This window comes from Megascapheus bottae, chromosome X (assembly GCF_031878675.1).
Source record: "Megascapheus bottae isolate mThoBot1 chromosome X, mThoBot2.hap1, whole genome shotgun sequence".
Lineage (NCBI taxonomy): Eukaryota > Metazoa > Chordata > Mammalia > Rodentia > Geomyidae > Megascapheus > Megascapheus bottae.
Genome location: NC_143547.1, coordinates 82,955,011 through 82,969,232, shown reverse-complemented (window position 1 = coordinate 82,969,232; position 14,222 = coordinate 82,955,011).

Sequence of the window (14,222 nt, the reverse complement as noted above, 5' to 3'; positions counted from 1 at the left end):
TGTTTTCTCCCCTTCCCTATCCTATTTCAAATAATCAAAGAAGCAGATATACAATATATCAGATAACAAGGTAACATACTGTAACAATATGAGATAACCAAGGGATAGCAAAAGAGATGCGAAATAACATAGTACATTAAGGACAATAATCACACATTATATGGCTTTTGTTTCTATATCCTGGAGATCCTTTCATTTAGCGTCATCCTATATGGCCTTATGTATCTAGGTTTTGCTCTATTGTAAATCTGTGGTAGGAGAGCCCAAGGTTTCTACTGATTATGACAAATGAGGGAAACACGGATCCTATGTTCCTTTGAGTCTGGCTTACTTCACTTAATATGATTTTTTTCTAAGTGGGAAAGATAATTTTATATCCATAGAAATTCACTGCACCAGAAAAAGACATTTTGAAACTTGAAAAACAAAGTGTAACAAAATGTCTTCTCCTGCTTAATATTGTCACATTTCACTAATAAAGGGAAAAAATAACTCCTCAGTTCTGAGTTTTCTTTACTCGCATTTTTCTTACATGCATAATATTCAACTTCTTCCTGATAATGCTCATAACAATAACATGATAATAACATAATAATTAAACCTATGGTCACGATGGGAAAGATAACATTAATTGTTAATATTTCTTTCTTTTTAATCTTTAAACATTGAAGCCTTCTAAGAAATACAAGTACCATTAGTATCCTCATAGTTGATACAAATCAAAAATCAGAGAGTTCTCATATAAACTTGAAAGAAAAAAACTCTGGTTAGGCACAGGTGGCTCACAACTATAATTCTAGCTACTCTGGAGGCTAAGATCTGAAAATCATGGTTGAAAGCCCGCCCAGGCATGGAAATTCTTGAGACTCTTATCTCCAATTAACCATTAGAAAACCAGAAATGGCGCTGTGGTTCAACATGGTAGAGTACTATCCTTGAGCTGAAGAGCTCAAGTACAGTACGCAGGCTCTGAGTTCAAACCGCATAACTAACCAAAAAACCAAAAAGCAAACAAAGAAACTTTGAACATGTCTAACAAAAAAGAGATGTTAAATGGAAAATAATTGCACATCATAACCAGTTAGAATGTGATTTTTTCCTTTATTTGAGATGCTTTCCATTGTGTATGTTTGTGCATATGGAATTTGTCTTTAAATGATTTTAATAAGTCTTAGGCACAGGGGATTCTTAATAAACATGTGCTGAATGAATTAATAAATGAGGCTTTCCATAGGAGTCACTAAAGATGTAAATTTCCTTAGCTGTCATGAATTCTGCCACTAATATTCTAAGAAAGAAAATCTTGATTGTAGAAATACACTGTAACTTCATTTCAGATAAATCATGTCTATGATATCATACTGTCTTCTTTCTGATATGATTGTAAGCCAAGATATTTTTACCACCACCTTGTGTCAGTTTCTAATTATTGCAGACAAATTACTCAGGTAGAAAACCATGGTGACGGCAACTATGAAACCTGTACTTCTCCAATACATTACTTGAATTGTGCTTTATGTTTATTAAATAAAAGCAAATCAAAGCAATGATCTCCTATATCTTTTAAGTTACTTCAAGATGTTTTTAGACTTAAAAATTACAAATACTATATTGTCCTTACCAGAATCAAAGATGACAGGACCATCTTCTAGGTATTGGAATACATTGTATGTTTATGTTTCTATTTCAGCTAAATATGTTGATAAATTTATTTAAGGTTGTGACCTCCAAAGGACAATGATTCATTTGTTTTATATAATTTATGGCAGAAAAAAGTTTAAACTTATGTAATAGATGTAGAAAAGTAGTTTCAAAAAACAGTCTTTTATTTTGCTAATACAAGTATTTCAAATCATTCTTTTGATATATTATTTGCAAAAAGGAACAAAAATATAGTCTTAGGGGACTATTATGTAGATACTTATTATACTTAAAGTTTATCTGTTATATTTACTATTATAATTGTAGTATCTAGGGGAAACTCTGGAATATGGATGCTATATATATGTCTTCCAAGTCAATGAACGGGTACTTGAATTAGCCAAAAGTGTGTCACATTTAACATTATGGTAAATATATCAACAAAGATACAAGGAAGGAAATGTTTCTGATTACATGAATGGACTAAAATGTAAGGCACCAAATGTCTTTCTGTCTGGGTGATGAGATTTGGTGAACTATTAGGAGGAATGGCTATATATTATGCTTAAGACAATGTTTCTTTTCTTCTTTTTCTTTCCTTTTTAAAAAAAATCAGTTGTGGGGCTTGAACTCTTGGCTTGGGTGCTGTCTCTGTGTTCCTCAGCTCAAGGCTAGTGTTCTACCACTTTGAGCCACAGCGCCACTTCCATTTTTCTGGTGTTTAATTGAAGATAAGAATCTCACAGACTTTCATGCCCTGGCTAGCTTTGAATCCTGATCCTCAGATCTTAGCCTCCTGAGTAGCTAGGATTACCAGCATGAGCCACAGGCACTTAGGTAGAAAATGCTTCTTAAAGGTAGAGTATGATGAAGAATGGTGTGGAGGCTGAAACTCAACAGGTGAAAGGAGAGTAATATTTTTCTTCTAGTTTCCTCACTGTCAAAACTTACTCATCCTTTCTCTCTTCTTGTCAGTCATTTTAGGAAAAAAGTGGTTGGTATGGGTAACAATGTACTTTGTAGAAAACACTTTTGTGTTCCTCTGAAGGGAAAGATTGCAGTTAAGAAGGCCCCAAGGTAGATGTTGGTATAACATTTCCTGGTTCTGAAGAATATAGAATGTGGCTGTGTCAGTAGCTGGCCATAACATGATAAGAGATTGAGTTGGAGATGTCAACAAAGTAGAAATCGACAGAAGCACTTCATTTCTGTTTCTTATAATGTGGATAAATCTTACTTCACGTAATGAGTAAGTGTTTAACATTTTTTTGAGTAGAAGCTGAAATTAGGTAAATTGAATCCTATTTTAAAATCAGGACAGGTGCCTTCCACTTAAAGGGAATCTAAAGTAAATCTTTTTGTTTTCAAGTAAAAAATTGGCTATTTTGTCACTCTTATGGTTTTCTACGTGTTGTACTAAAAATAAAACATAGCCCTCTATAATTTACAAGACACATTCCTTGGAACAAAAGTATGTTTGAAAATGCTTATTTTTCAAAACTTCTCTGTTAGTAACACTTAAATAAAAATGTACATGCCATTCTCAGATTCCTGCAATTCCAATCTGGTATTTTTTCATAGTATATTTTCAATGCAAGATCAAATATTTGCTAATTCATCTGGGAGAAATTTGAAGTGTTAATGAAACATAGATAACAGTGCTCATCTGTGTCCCTCATTACTGCCTTTCACTACTTCACTGAAGCCTTGGTTATACAACAAATCTACAAATTTCCTGTCAGGAAAAATAATGGTTGTCGCACACTTTTCCTGCGTCAGCTATGTGTTAAGTAGTTGAATGTATTAGTGTGTGTGTGTGTGTGTGTGTGTGTGTGTGTGTGTATGTGTGTGTGAAACACAATTAGCTGTCTCCATTTTACAGTTAAGGTAATTGACATACACAGTTTAAGTGACTTTCCGAAGGCCACACTGCATTAAATGATGGAGGCGAAATGAAGTGGAGGATTCTCTGTCATCCTGCCTCTGTCTTATTGTGTGTGTAATTTTATGATATTCTAACATTTAAATTATTTTTTGTGTCCCTCTAGGAAAGAAATCCATCCCATTGGTTAATCAGCACTTGAGGTTGACTACAGCACACAAAGATTTGGGGGGAGAGTATTGTTTTATTTGTTTCCCCCATTTGAGCAAAAGTAGATTTGTTTTTATCATGTAAGGAACTATTATTTACATGTTCAATAAGAAAAAAATAATTATTTAGTGAGTGGTGATCACAAGAGTAAGGCAATGTATACAGTGGTCTAGCTATCTTCTTCCATCAGAACTATGGGGGGAGTAGTTTATATCAGGAGTTACTACACTTCCAGAGTACATGTCCTCCTTGTACTGAATGATTTGATTTGGGCTCTTACTATCTTCATTTGCACAATGGGATGACAATAATACAATATACTCCATATGGCTATTGTGAAGATTGAATGTGGTAAAGTACGGAAAATGATGTCTGGCCAGTAATGTGTGTTGAGTTATTTTAGATAACATTGTTGTTAGCTTCAGAATAAGCAGCATATTGTACCACCATCCCTTCTGAGCTTCTTTAGGTCCTATGGGCATTGAGACAGTCCATTTTGCTAAGTTAGAGGCCAGAAAGGGGTTTCGATTTGCAGATTCTGTTGGTATTTGAGTTTGGGTAGCCCTGGCAAAAATAAAATGGTTTCCTATTTTGAAAATAAAAAGAGTGCATTTTTTTCAAGTGAAGAAATACCTTTAAAGGATTATAAAAATACTCAGAAGACTTATTAGACAGAAAACAGCTTTTACAGAGCAACATTGTGGTGATTGAGGGGAAACATTGTCAACTTTAAGAATTAGATTGCCTTTAATGGAGAAACACAGTTGAATATAACAGAGACTGCTGGGATGGTGGGAAAAGGAGTAGGGCCAGGGGAATTCAAATGGCTTACCAAAGAGCTACGGAGATTTCATTGTGCCTGCCAAGAAACTACTTGCCAAATGGAAACTGCAGTCACTCTCACCCACTGTTGCTCTGTGTCTATGAAAGCATTTATGATTAGTTTTTCTGATTACTTAATCTCTATGCACAAAACAGAAGATAGAATAGCAGAGTCTGGGGCTCTTGGTTAAAGCTTTAGAAGCAAAAGATGGTAGGGTGGACATTGATTATTTTTAATTTTTTCTTTCCTCACCTGTTCCTCACTCTGCAATGAAATAATAGAGGCTTTTTTGTCTGGAAGCAGCTGAAAGGCTAAAACCTTGACTTCCACATCAGGGATGTTACACAGAAATAAAAAGAGTACCACAGTGCCAAGGAGACACACTTAAAGCCCCCATCTACTCTCCTGTGATTTTTTCTGTAGCATTTAACTTATCCCCTCAACCAGAGGAGACAACTGTCTTTGCATATATTGAAAAAGAAATTATGTCTTTGATTTCCTAGATATATTGCAAGTATTTACCAAGAGATGAGAATTGGGTAGAGAAAGAGGCTTTAAGCTCAGAAGGCAGTCTCTAAAGATTTAGTGCAATTTGAATGGGAACATGAACTTTGAGAAGGAAAAACACAACTTATCAATTTTAGAACAATTTCCTCTCTGGTGCTATTAGATGAAAACTGGAAACCAATGCTTATAATCAAATGAATCTTTTTTTTGTACATCACTGTAGCAGTTTTTCATATTGCATTTGCTCTGTGCATGGGCTATTAAATGTTTTGGTTGGTTGTTGTAGTTGTTGGCATTTTATAAGGACTAATTTCTTTGCAGCAAATTAAAGGCTAAATTAAACAGTTATCCATGAAAGTTAGCTCTGTCTGTGCCTTAGAGTCTGACCCTGTCTAGAAAATAAAACCACTCTTTTTGGGTGAGAATGGCAGACAAGACAGCTGCTTTGATATAGGATCAGATCTATGTCTGTGTTTAAGCAGTGAGTGAGTGTTCTATTGATTGGGCATGATTTGAGGGGCTTCCAATACTTGCCTTCACTGTTTCAGCCACACATTTAGTCTTGTACTTTCTGCAATTCCCGTCTTCACCTGTTCCTTTAGGAAGTCTTCTTGTTGAGATGACAGGCTGCTTACATTTTCTATATGCTTCCCACTACTTCTACATCATAGCCCACAGGCAGCTTCTCAGAAATAAATCAAGGTTGGAAATTCTGGCCACTCTATGTAAAGTGAAGGAAATTACTAACTCAGCACAGCTCTTCTGTCTATTCATATGCCAGCATCACTAGGCTTTTTACAACCCAAGCTGGGTTACTTCTGAAGGGGCCCTATTAATAATTAAGCCTGGGCATCAGACAATTATTTAATATAGGATAGTCACTCCAGTCAATCATATTTGAACCCAGTTTAGTTTTCCATACCGACCCTATTGAGACTAGATCTCTGAAAAGTGTACCTTTGTATTCTGTTTGCCATATTACTCCTTTTCTTTATCTGTCATGCTATTTATACAGCTACGGTCATCATACTATGACTTTGTTTGGCTCCAGTCTCCACTTTACACGTGAAGAGAGACTTAACAGACTAATTGATCCCCTCCTTCCCATCCCCATCCTTTCTCTGTCAGAAGTGTGAAGTTGGGTAGTACACGGAAGAAGTGGAACTTGTAGGGTTAATTGGTGATACTGTGATCTTTTCTAGCTTTCTTTATTGGCACATTCTTTAACTATGCCTATTCTCTCTTTTTCTCACTTCCTAGTATATGTATTATTTGTCATGTTCAACATTTCCTTTGCATATTCACATTTCTAAACCTTCTCTGTAGGATTTTATTTCCTCAAGACTTGGCCTACAAAGTAAAAAACAAAAAGAATTCTGAAAAAAATAACATAGTAGCTTCTCTAGGTCAATATAGTTATATTTAAATTTGGATTTCTGGAGACAATTGTGTTAGTCTAACGAAGCCCTAAGAAGACTGGGAATTCAGGCACCTTGGCAAACTATACTTTTTTTAAGTTAGATGATACAACTTTTCCATATAACTTAACAGGTAGCACGTTAAGACTATATCATGTCTTTCAATATTAGATAAGCTATAAGGTCTTTTAACAAGTCTTCTGCTGCTTTCTAGATGATATGCTCTGTGGGATAGTGCCATCATTTTAGATTTACTTAAATTTGTGAAAAGGCAATGAAAATTATTTTCTTAGAATTTGAAAGAGTAAAAAAGTAAAATAATCCAGATTTGTACCTGATCTGCTTCAGGCAGGACATGAACTCATTTTAAAATAGTAGAAATCGGCCTTCTTTTAGGAATACAATACCTTTCGTCTCCTTGGGATGATAAAGCATTAATTGCCTGGAGGATGGACAAGAGCACAGATCTAAATTTCCCAGCTGTCCATTTTAGTATCTTCTCTATTTATACTCCCTTGAAATTAAAGTTAAAACATCAGATGTTGAGTCTGCAGCAAATCAGTTTCAAAAGATAATTATAATTTATTTCTTAGTATATAGATCCTCTAGTCTACCAATTACCATCTAAACCACCCAGTTTCTCCTCTAGCATGCAAATAACTCACCAAAGGAAAAATAAAGACTTTATCACATAAGAGCTGAGGGACTTTGTTGCTAAAAGATGTGTTTTGCAAGAAATGTTGAAAAGGTTTTCAGAGAGAAGGAAAGTGATATACACTCAGCTCTACATAAGGAATGGAAGGACATTATAGCAATAAGGTAAAATACAAATTTTTGTTTTTCTTATTAGTTTTACTAATAGTATTTTATTCACAATATTAGTAACAGTATTACTCTATTATGTATACTTATGTATATGCCTACTTGCATATGTCATGTTTAAGATAAATGAAAACAATTGTAAAAGGGAATGGAGGGATAAATTGGAAATAGTTTTGAAGTATTATGGTTTTTCACCACCTCTGAAGGAGTATACTGCTATTTGAGAATAGACTTAGTTATAATGTACATTATAAAACATTAGTCCAACCATTAACATTCTTAAAGTATAATTTATATGCTAAGAAAAGAGAAAATAAAATTGTAAAATGTGTACTTTAAATCATAGAAATATAGCAAGTGTGAAAAACAAAAATAGGAAAAGGTAAGGAAAATAAATAAAAAGAGTAACAACATGTGATTTAAAATATTTTAGTTTGTTTTTAAAGGTAATAAAACATGGTAGGTGGTTGAACTCCAAAAGAGTAGCAGCATTTATTCCCCCACCAATTCTCAACAATGGCTTTTATTAACTGTATAGGGTGAAAAAATCCCAATTTATACATTCTTAGTGTCAGTTGGGACAGAGACATTTTTCATGAGGGCTTGAAGTCCTGACAATGTGAGGCTATTTCATGATCACTAGCTCTAATTTTAATCTTTGTTTTGTACTTCCCCATACCTATTTCAATTTTATCCATAATGTGAATATAATAATTATTATTTTGCCACAAAAGACATTGTACATTACCATGGGTAAGTTACTGCTTTGTTTATAAGGAAAAAACAGTGGCACCATTACCCAGTTAAATAAACTCTGGTTTAATATATAAGATTATAGAGGATTTTTTTTGTTTGTTGTTTTAATGTACTATTTGAAGTTATTTTTTTTCTTTTGTCCCCACTCCCTGGTTCATTCCCTATTGTCACTGTGTCTGATTTTGTTACCTGGTGCATTATAGGTAGGTTTATTTGAATTAGGGAAGGGAAAGGGAACAACAAAATGGTGAGACAAAGAACAAAGGATGAGCCAGTGTAATAGTGATACACATAAGACAATATGCTGAAAATGAACTCTACAACTTGGAGTGAGAGAGAGGAAAAGAGAGAAAGAAACATGAGAGAGTGTAACAATGTCCAATAAGAACTGTACTCACTACCTTACTTATGTAACTGTAACTCCTCTGTACATCACCCTAACAATAAAATTAAAGAAAAAAGAAAAAAGATATGATATAAATTGGGAAAATTATATATTTTCCTCTTGACCTCCTCCATATATTGTGTACAGATTTATGGGTTTTCACATTTTCTGTAGAAAAAGTATGAAAACCAGTAGTCTAATGAAATTGGCAATGCCTGTGTAGTTGCCTATGGGCAATTATATTTGCTGCTTCTAAGCCTTATTTTCTGAATCAATAAAATAGAGTAAATATGAAATCCCATTGTTATATATTGAGCTACTATGGGGTATAAAATTTCTCTGTCAGACACTAGGGAGGATTCAAACGGTGGCAGACTTGGGCCTTGGTCTAAAGAGATTTTTTTAATCACTTAATACCGATTTTCTAAAATTTCTGTGAGTTTAAAGAAAATTACACATGCTAATAAAACTGACAAGAAGAAAGTACTTGAGCAAAGTAAAAATATCACACAAATATAAAATACTATTGTGCACACTTAACTACTTGACATATTGTTTTGGGTGTGAAAAGATCTGAGGTTCTTTAAAGGTTAAATATGGTTTCTTTACAGAAATGGATTAATTTGGTTAAGTGGTAAGAACATACTGTCACCTTCCTCCTTAGAATTCATTTGTGTTTCTGATCATAGAGATGCTTTACATCAAGACTGTTATGAAGTCTTGATACCTGGCATCAAACCCACCCAGTAGGGAAGTGAAGTCTAAGGAAGTTTTCAAGATTGTTCAGTGAGGCTTGGACTGAAGGTACTAGCTTAGTAGGATTCAAGCCAGCAGCACTGGATTGTGTGTTGCTATATTTATTTGTGTTGGAAATTCAGTAGCAAGATTCTAATGAACAAACTGACATATAGAGAAAGGATCTGAGCCTAAGGGTATTGGGGTCTTAATCAGGGAATCTGGATGAATTTGGAAGTAGGAAGGAATACTGTAATACACAAAGGTTTCTCAACAATTTCTTGGGCATTAAAGTCTTAGAGTATTTTTAAGTCTAAAATCAGTCCTATAGGGTGAATAGAAAGCAACTAGAATGTTTTCTACTACATAACCTATGAAGTGGTAGACAACCTAGGAGATAAATAAATGAGGCACTCCTACTGGAAGAATTTTTTTTTAGAAAGCCCTTTTCATTTATAGCCCCCAATAAGGATACATTCTCCAGGAAGAATTTAAAGTGCATCTTATTGTTACTTCTCCTGTACTCTGGGGAGAAAGGTAAATATATTATGAAGAAAGGATTTATCACTCAAAATGTTTTCCAGGCACAAAAGCTCTTCTTCTTCTTCTTATTTATTATTTATTGAGGTAATGTATAGAGGAGTATCCCTTATTATTTGTAAAAATAAAGCAGTTTAATTAAGCTGTGACTATGTTAATGCTTCCTTGTTTTGTATTTGATAAAAAGTGATAGGGGCAGAAGTTTTCCAAATAGATATTTCTTTTTGCTTTCAAATATAGTGAATTAAAGGTAGATCAGAATAAATATGAAGAAATCCTTTTGAATTAGAGATGATAGCATCCAAGTGAGAGGGGTTGGCAATTTGGCCTAGGGTGGTGTTGATGACAACAGTGAGAAGGTGTTAACATCTCAAACATGGATTTAGGCTGTAAAATCAATGGAACCTAGTGAAAGGTTAGCTCTATCTGTAGTGTGAGGACATCATACTGACAGTAAAAAGGATGTAAAGGAAAAGGAGGTATCAAGATGAATTTTGGATTTATGGTTACAAAGATGGATGACTTCTGGTGCTATTATGTAGAAAAGAGGCCACAGGAAGCAATTAGGTTGGTAGGGAAACTCCCCGCCCATACCTGCAAAAAGAAAAAAAAATACTTCCAACTTCAGTTTTGAATAGATTGAATTTACCGTGCTTTTGGTATTTGAATAGGAAATATTGAGTAGGAAGTCTGAAGTTCAAGGGACAGGTCTGTGCTGGAGACACATAAATTAGATAGGTGAGTCATTTATGAATCACACTATACATAGTAGTCTGTAATTTACTTTTCATCCTTAATATGTCACATGCATACTCAATTCAAGCACATGGATTCATCTGTTTGTAAAAGAATAGTATTCAATAGTATGCACAAATTTATTTAACCATTAGATTAGCAGTGAATGTTCAGGTCATCTCTAAAATTAAAAAAAATTTAATGCCAATCCTGGGCGTGAACTTAGAGCCTGGGTATGTACTCTCCCAGAGCTTCTTTTGCTAAAGGATAGAACTCTACCACTTGAGACATATGTCTGTTCCAGCTACTGTTGTTTTGGTAGTTTAGTGGAGATGAGTCTCCTGAACTTTCCTGCTGGAGCTGGCTTTGAACTATGATCTTCAGACCTCAGCCTCCTGAGTAGTTAGGATTATAGGTATGAGCCGTCAGTGCTTGGCTTGTAGGTATATTTTTAATGATCATAAATGCTAAAGCAAAAATATTTATTTATATATGTTACTTTAGTATCTGATGGAATTGTTGGGTGAGAAGATTGCATGTTTTGATTGCAATAATATTTCCAGATTGGTGTTTGGAATGCCAGTACCAGGTTTTAAACTTTGACAATACAACTTAGCAGCAGTATAACCATGGATAAATTATCTTCCTGTATCTTATTTTGTTTACTGTTCTATGATTAGGAAATGTTTATATCATATATTGATGAGGAAGATTGAGACAACATTCATAAGAAGTGATCAGAAATTCTGAGACATAATAAACAGTTAATTATTATTTTTCTTTTTTTCAAAATTTTATTCTCAGGGTTTATGTATAGAGGGGTTACAATTATATTCATAAGGTAGTGAGTACATTATTATTTTTAATGTAATTAATAGAGGGGTTATAGTGATATTTGCCAGATATAAGATGAATTACTTCTCACACACTGATACCCTTTCTCATGTTTTTGTCCCTATTTCCCTCCCCCAACCTCCTCCCTTACCTTTCCCTTACTCATTCTTTGTATTGGATTATTCATTATTTTCTTTCTAGTTCATAAGGATGTTTATTAATTAAGTAGCCCTATGTGGTCTTTTCTATGTTATAAATACAATTTTGCACTGTTCAATTTTTGTTTTTATTCAGTGTAAGAAATTAGTCATTTACAAGTTTTTATTTTATTTATTTATTTTTTATTATAATGTATAGAGGGGTTACAGTTACATTCCCCAGATAGTAGGTGCATTACTTCTCACACATTGGTACCCCTTCCCATGTTTTTGTCTCCATTTCCCTCCCCAATCATCCTCTCCCAATCTTGTTTTCCCGCTTCCTTGTCCTATTTCAAAGAAACAAATGTATATACAATATGCCTGGTAATAAAGCAGATATTGTAACAATATGAGATTAACCAAAGGGCAACAAAAGAGATGAGAAATAGCATAGTACATTAAGAACAACAATCACACAAGATAAAGCTCTTATTTCCATATCTTAGAGAGTCTTTCATTTAGCCTCATCCTATAGGGCCTTATGTATGTAGCTTTTGAGCTATTGTAATCCTCCGCTAGGCGAGTCCTAGATTTGTACTAATTACAAATAAGGGAAGCCATTGAGCCTATGTTCCTTTGGGTCTGGCTTACTTCACTTAATATGATTTTTTTTCCAAGTCTTTCCATTTCCTTACAAATGGGGCAATGTCGTTCTTTCTGATGGCAGCATAGCATTGTGTAAAATACCACATCTTCTTGATCCAGTCCCCTGCTGAGGGGCATCTGAGTTGTTTCTATATCTGTGCTTTGGTAAATAGTGTTGCAATGAACATCATTTGTTATTTTTTTTATTTATTATTTTTGAAAAAATGTTTATACTCTCAACACAATGTGTTGGAGAATATTTATTTTCCCACAGACTCAAAAACGTAGTATAGTACCTTTCAGTTCTGATAACAACTATTATGTTTTCTAATCCTGTTCTAAACAACAATGAAAACTTGATGAAATAAAGAAAATTAAACAAATTTGACAATGATTAAGATGAAAGTGCAATCTTTTTTCCATATAATTTTTATTGTAATTAATAGAAGGGTTACATTACATTCGCCAGATGGAAGGTGCATTACTTCACATACATTGATACCCTTTCTTATGTATTGGTCCTACGGCCATACCACCATGAATGCACCCGATCTTGTCTGAAACTGCAATCTTTGAGAAAAAGGAGGTGTATGATTTCAGCCCAACATTTGCCCACATATACTCTCTAGGTGGGTTTTCTAGAGTCACAGAGCCTAAGTAGGAAATAATGACCTTACTGTGTAGAAGAGATTGTGATCATAGTTTTGGAACTACCAAGATAGTTTAAACTTGTGGGCAGGTTGCCATAAAGATTGGGACTATAAATAGATCACCTCAGAAGTCGAGAAATAGCCATAATATTTTTTACCATGTATAAAACAAACCCATCTTCTTTTGCTTGTACTTCTCATGATGATAATGAGTAAGTTTAGTGTTTCTACTGCAGTAGATTTGTTATTATTTCTCTTTTACAGAGATATGGAAAATGAGGGAATATGGAAGTCAAGTAATTTATTGATGGTGTGCTTGATTTGAACCTAGCCAGCTGCTTTACACCAAATACTGCTTTTCTGGAAGGCAAAGACTGGCCTAAGTCTAGTAGGTATATTATTTCATGGACAATTCCCATTTTAATTTTGAGGAATTTGAGACACAAAGTTAATTTCATCACAATTAGGAATTGCTGGAACAGAGATTCCAACCCAGGTACCTAGGTACTATTGTGTCTGAATTTGGGTACCACAATACCTGTATTCTAGTATTTATTCTTATATATCTTAATGTTGCCTGTAAATTGTAAGTTTTTTAAAGCATTTTGTTACATGGAATTTTAATTTGGATTTTGAATGAATTTTCCTTTTGTTTGTTTATAATGTTTTGTATTTGGGTTATAGAGCCTTTGTAAAGTAAGTTGAGAAGTTTGTCGTGTTCTGTATTCCTATGTAATTTAAAATATAGAAACAAGAGCCATATAATGTATGATTGCTGTAGTTAATGTACTATGTTATTTCTCATCTTTTTTGTTGTCCCTCAGTTATCTCATATTGTTAGAGTATCTTACCTTGCTATCTGATATATTGTATATATGTTTTTTTTTATTTGAAATAGGATAGGGAAGGGGGGAAAACAAGATGAGGGGAGGAGGTGGGTGAGGGAAATGAGGACAAAAACATGAGAAGGATTAGCAGTGTTTGTGAAATGATACACCTATCAGGCAAATATAATGTAACCTTTCTATTAATTACAATAAAATATATTTAAATAAAAAACAAAAAACAAACAAAAAATAATTATGCCATATTTGACTCCCTACGTTGTGGCACAATGATATTCTGCTGTGTGAATTCAACACATTTTGTTTTTGTTTGTTCATTTGTTGATGGACATTTTGTTTAGTTTAGCCTTTGGGCTAGTGTGACTAATGTGTCTATAAATATGAGTGTATAAATATTTCTTAGAGACCTTACCCTCGGTTCTTTAGCTTATGCACTCAGAAGTAGAAATGATATGTACAGAAACTATATTTTTATATTTTTTCATGGAAAAGCATATTTTCTGTAGTGGCTCTGTCTTTAACATCTCCCTTAATAGTATAAGAAGTTCCAATATCTCCTCCCCCTTGCCCGCAGTTCTTTTCATAAATAATGTTTACATATATTTATATATACATATATGTTGATTCGAGATTGAGTCAATCACCAATGGCCAA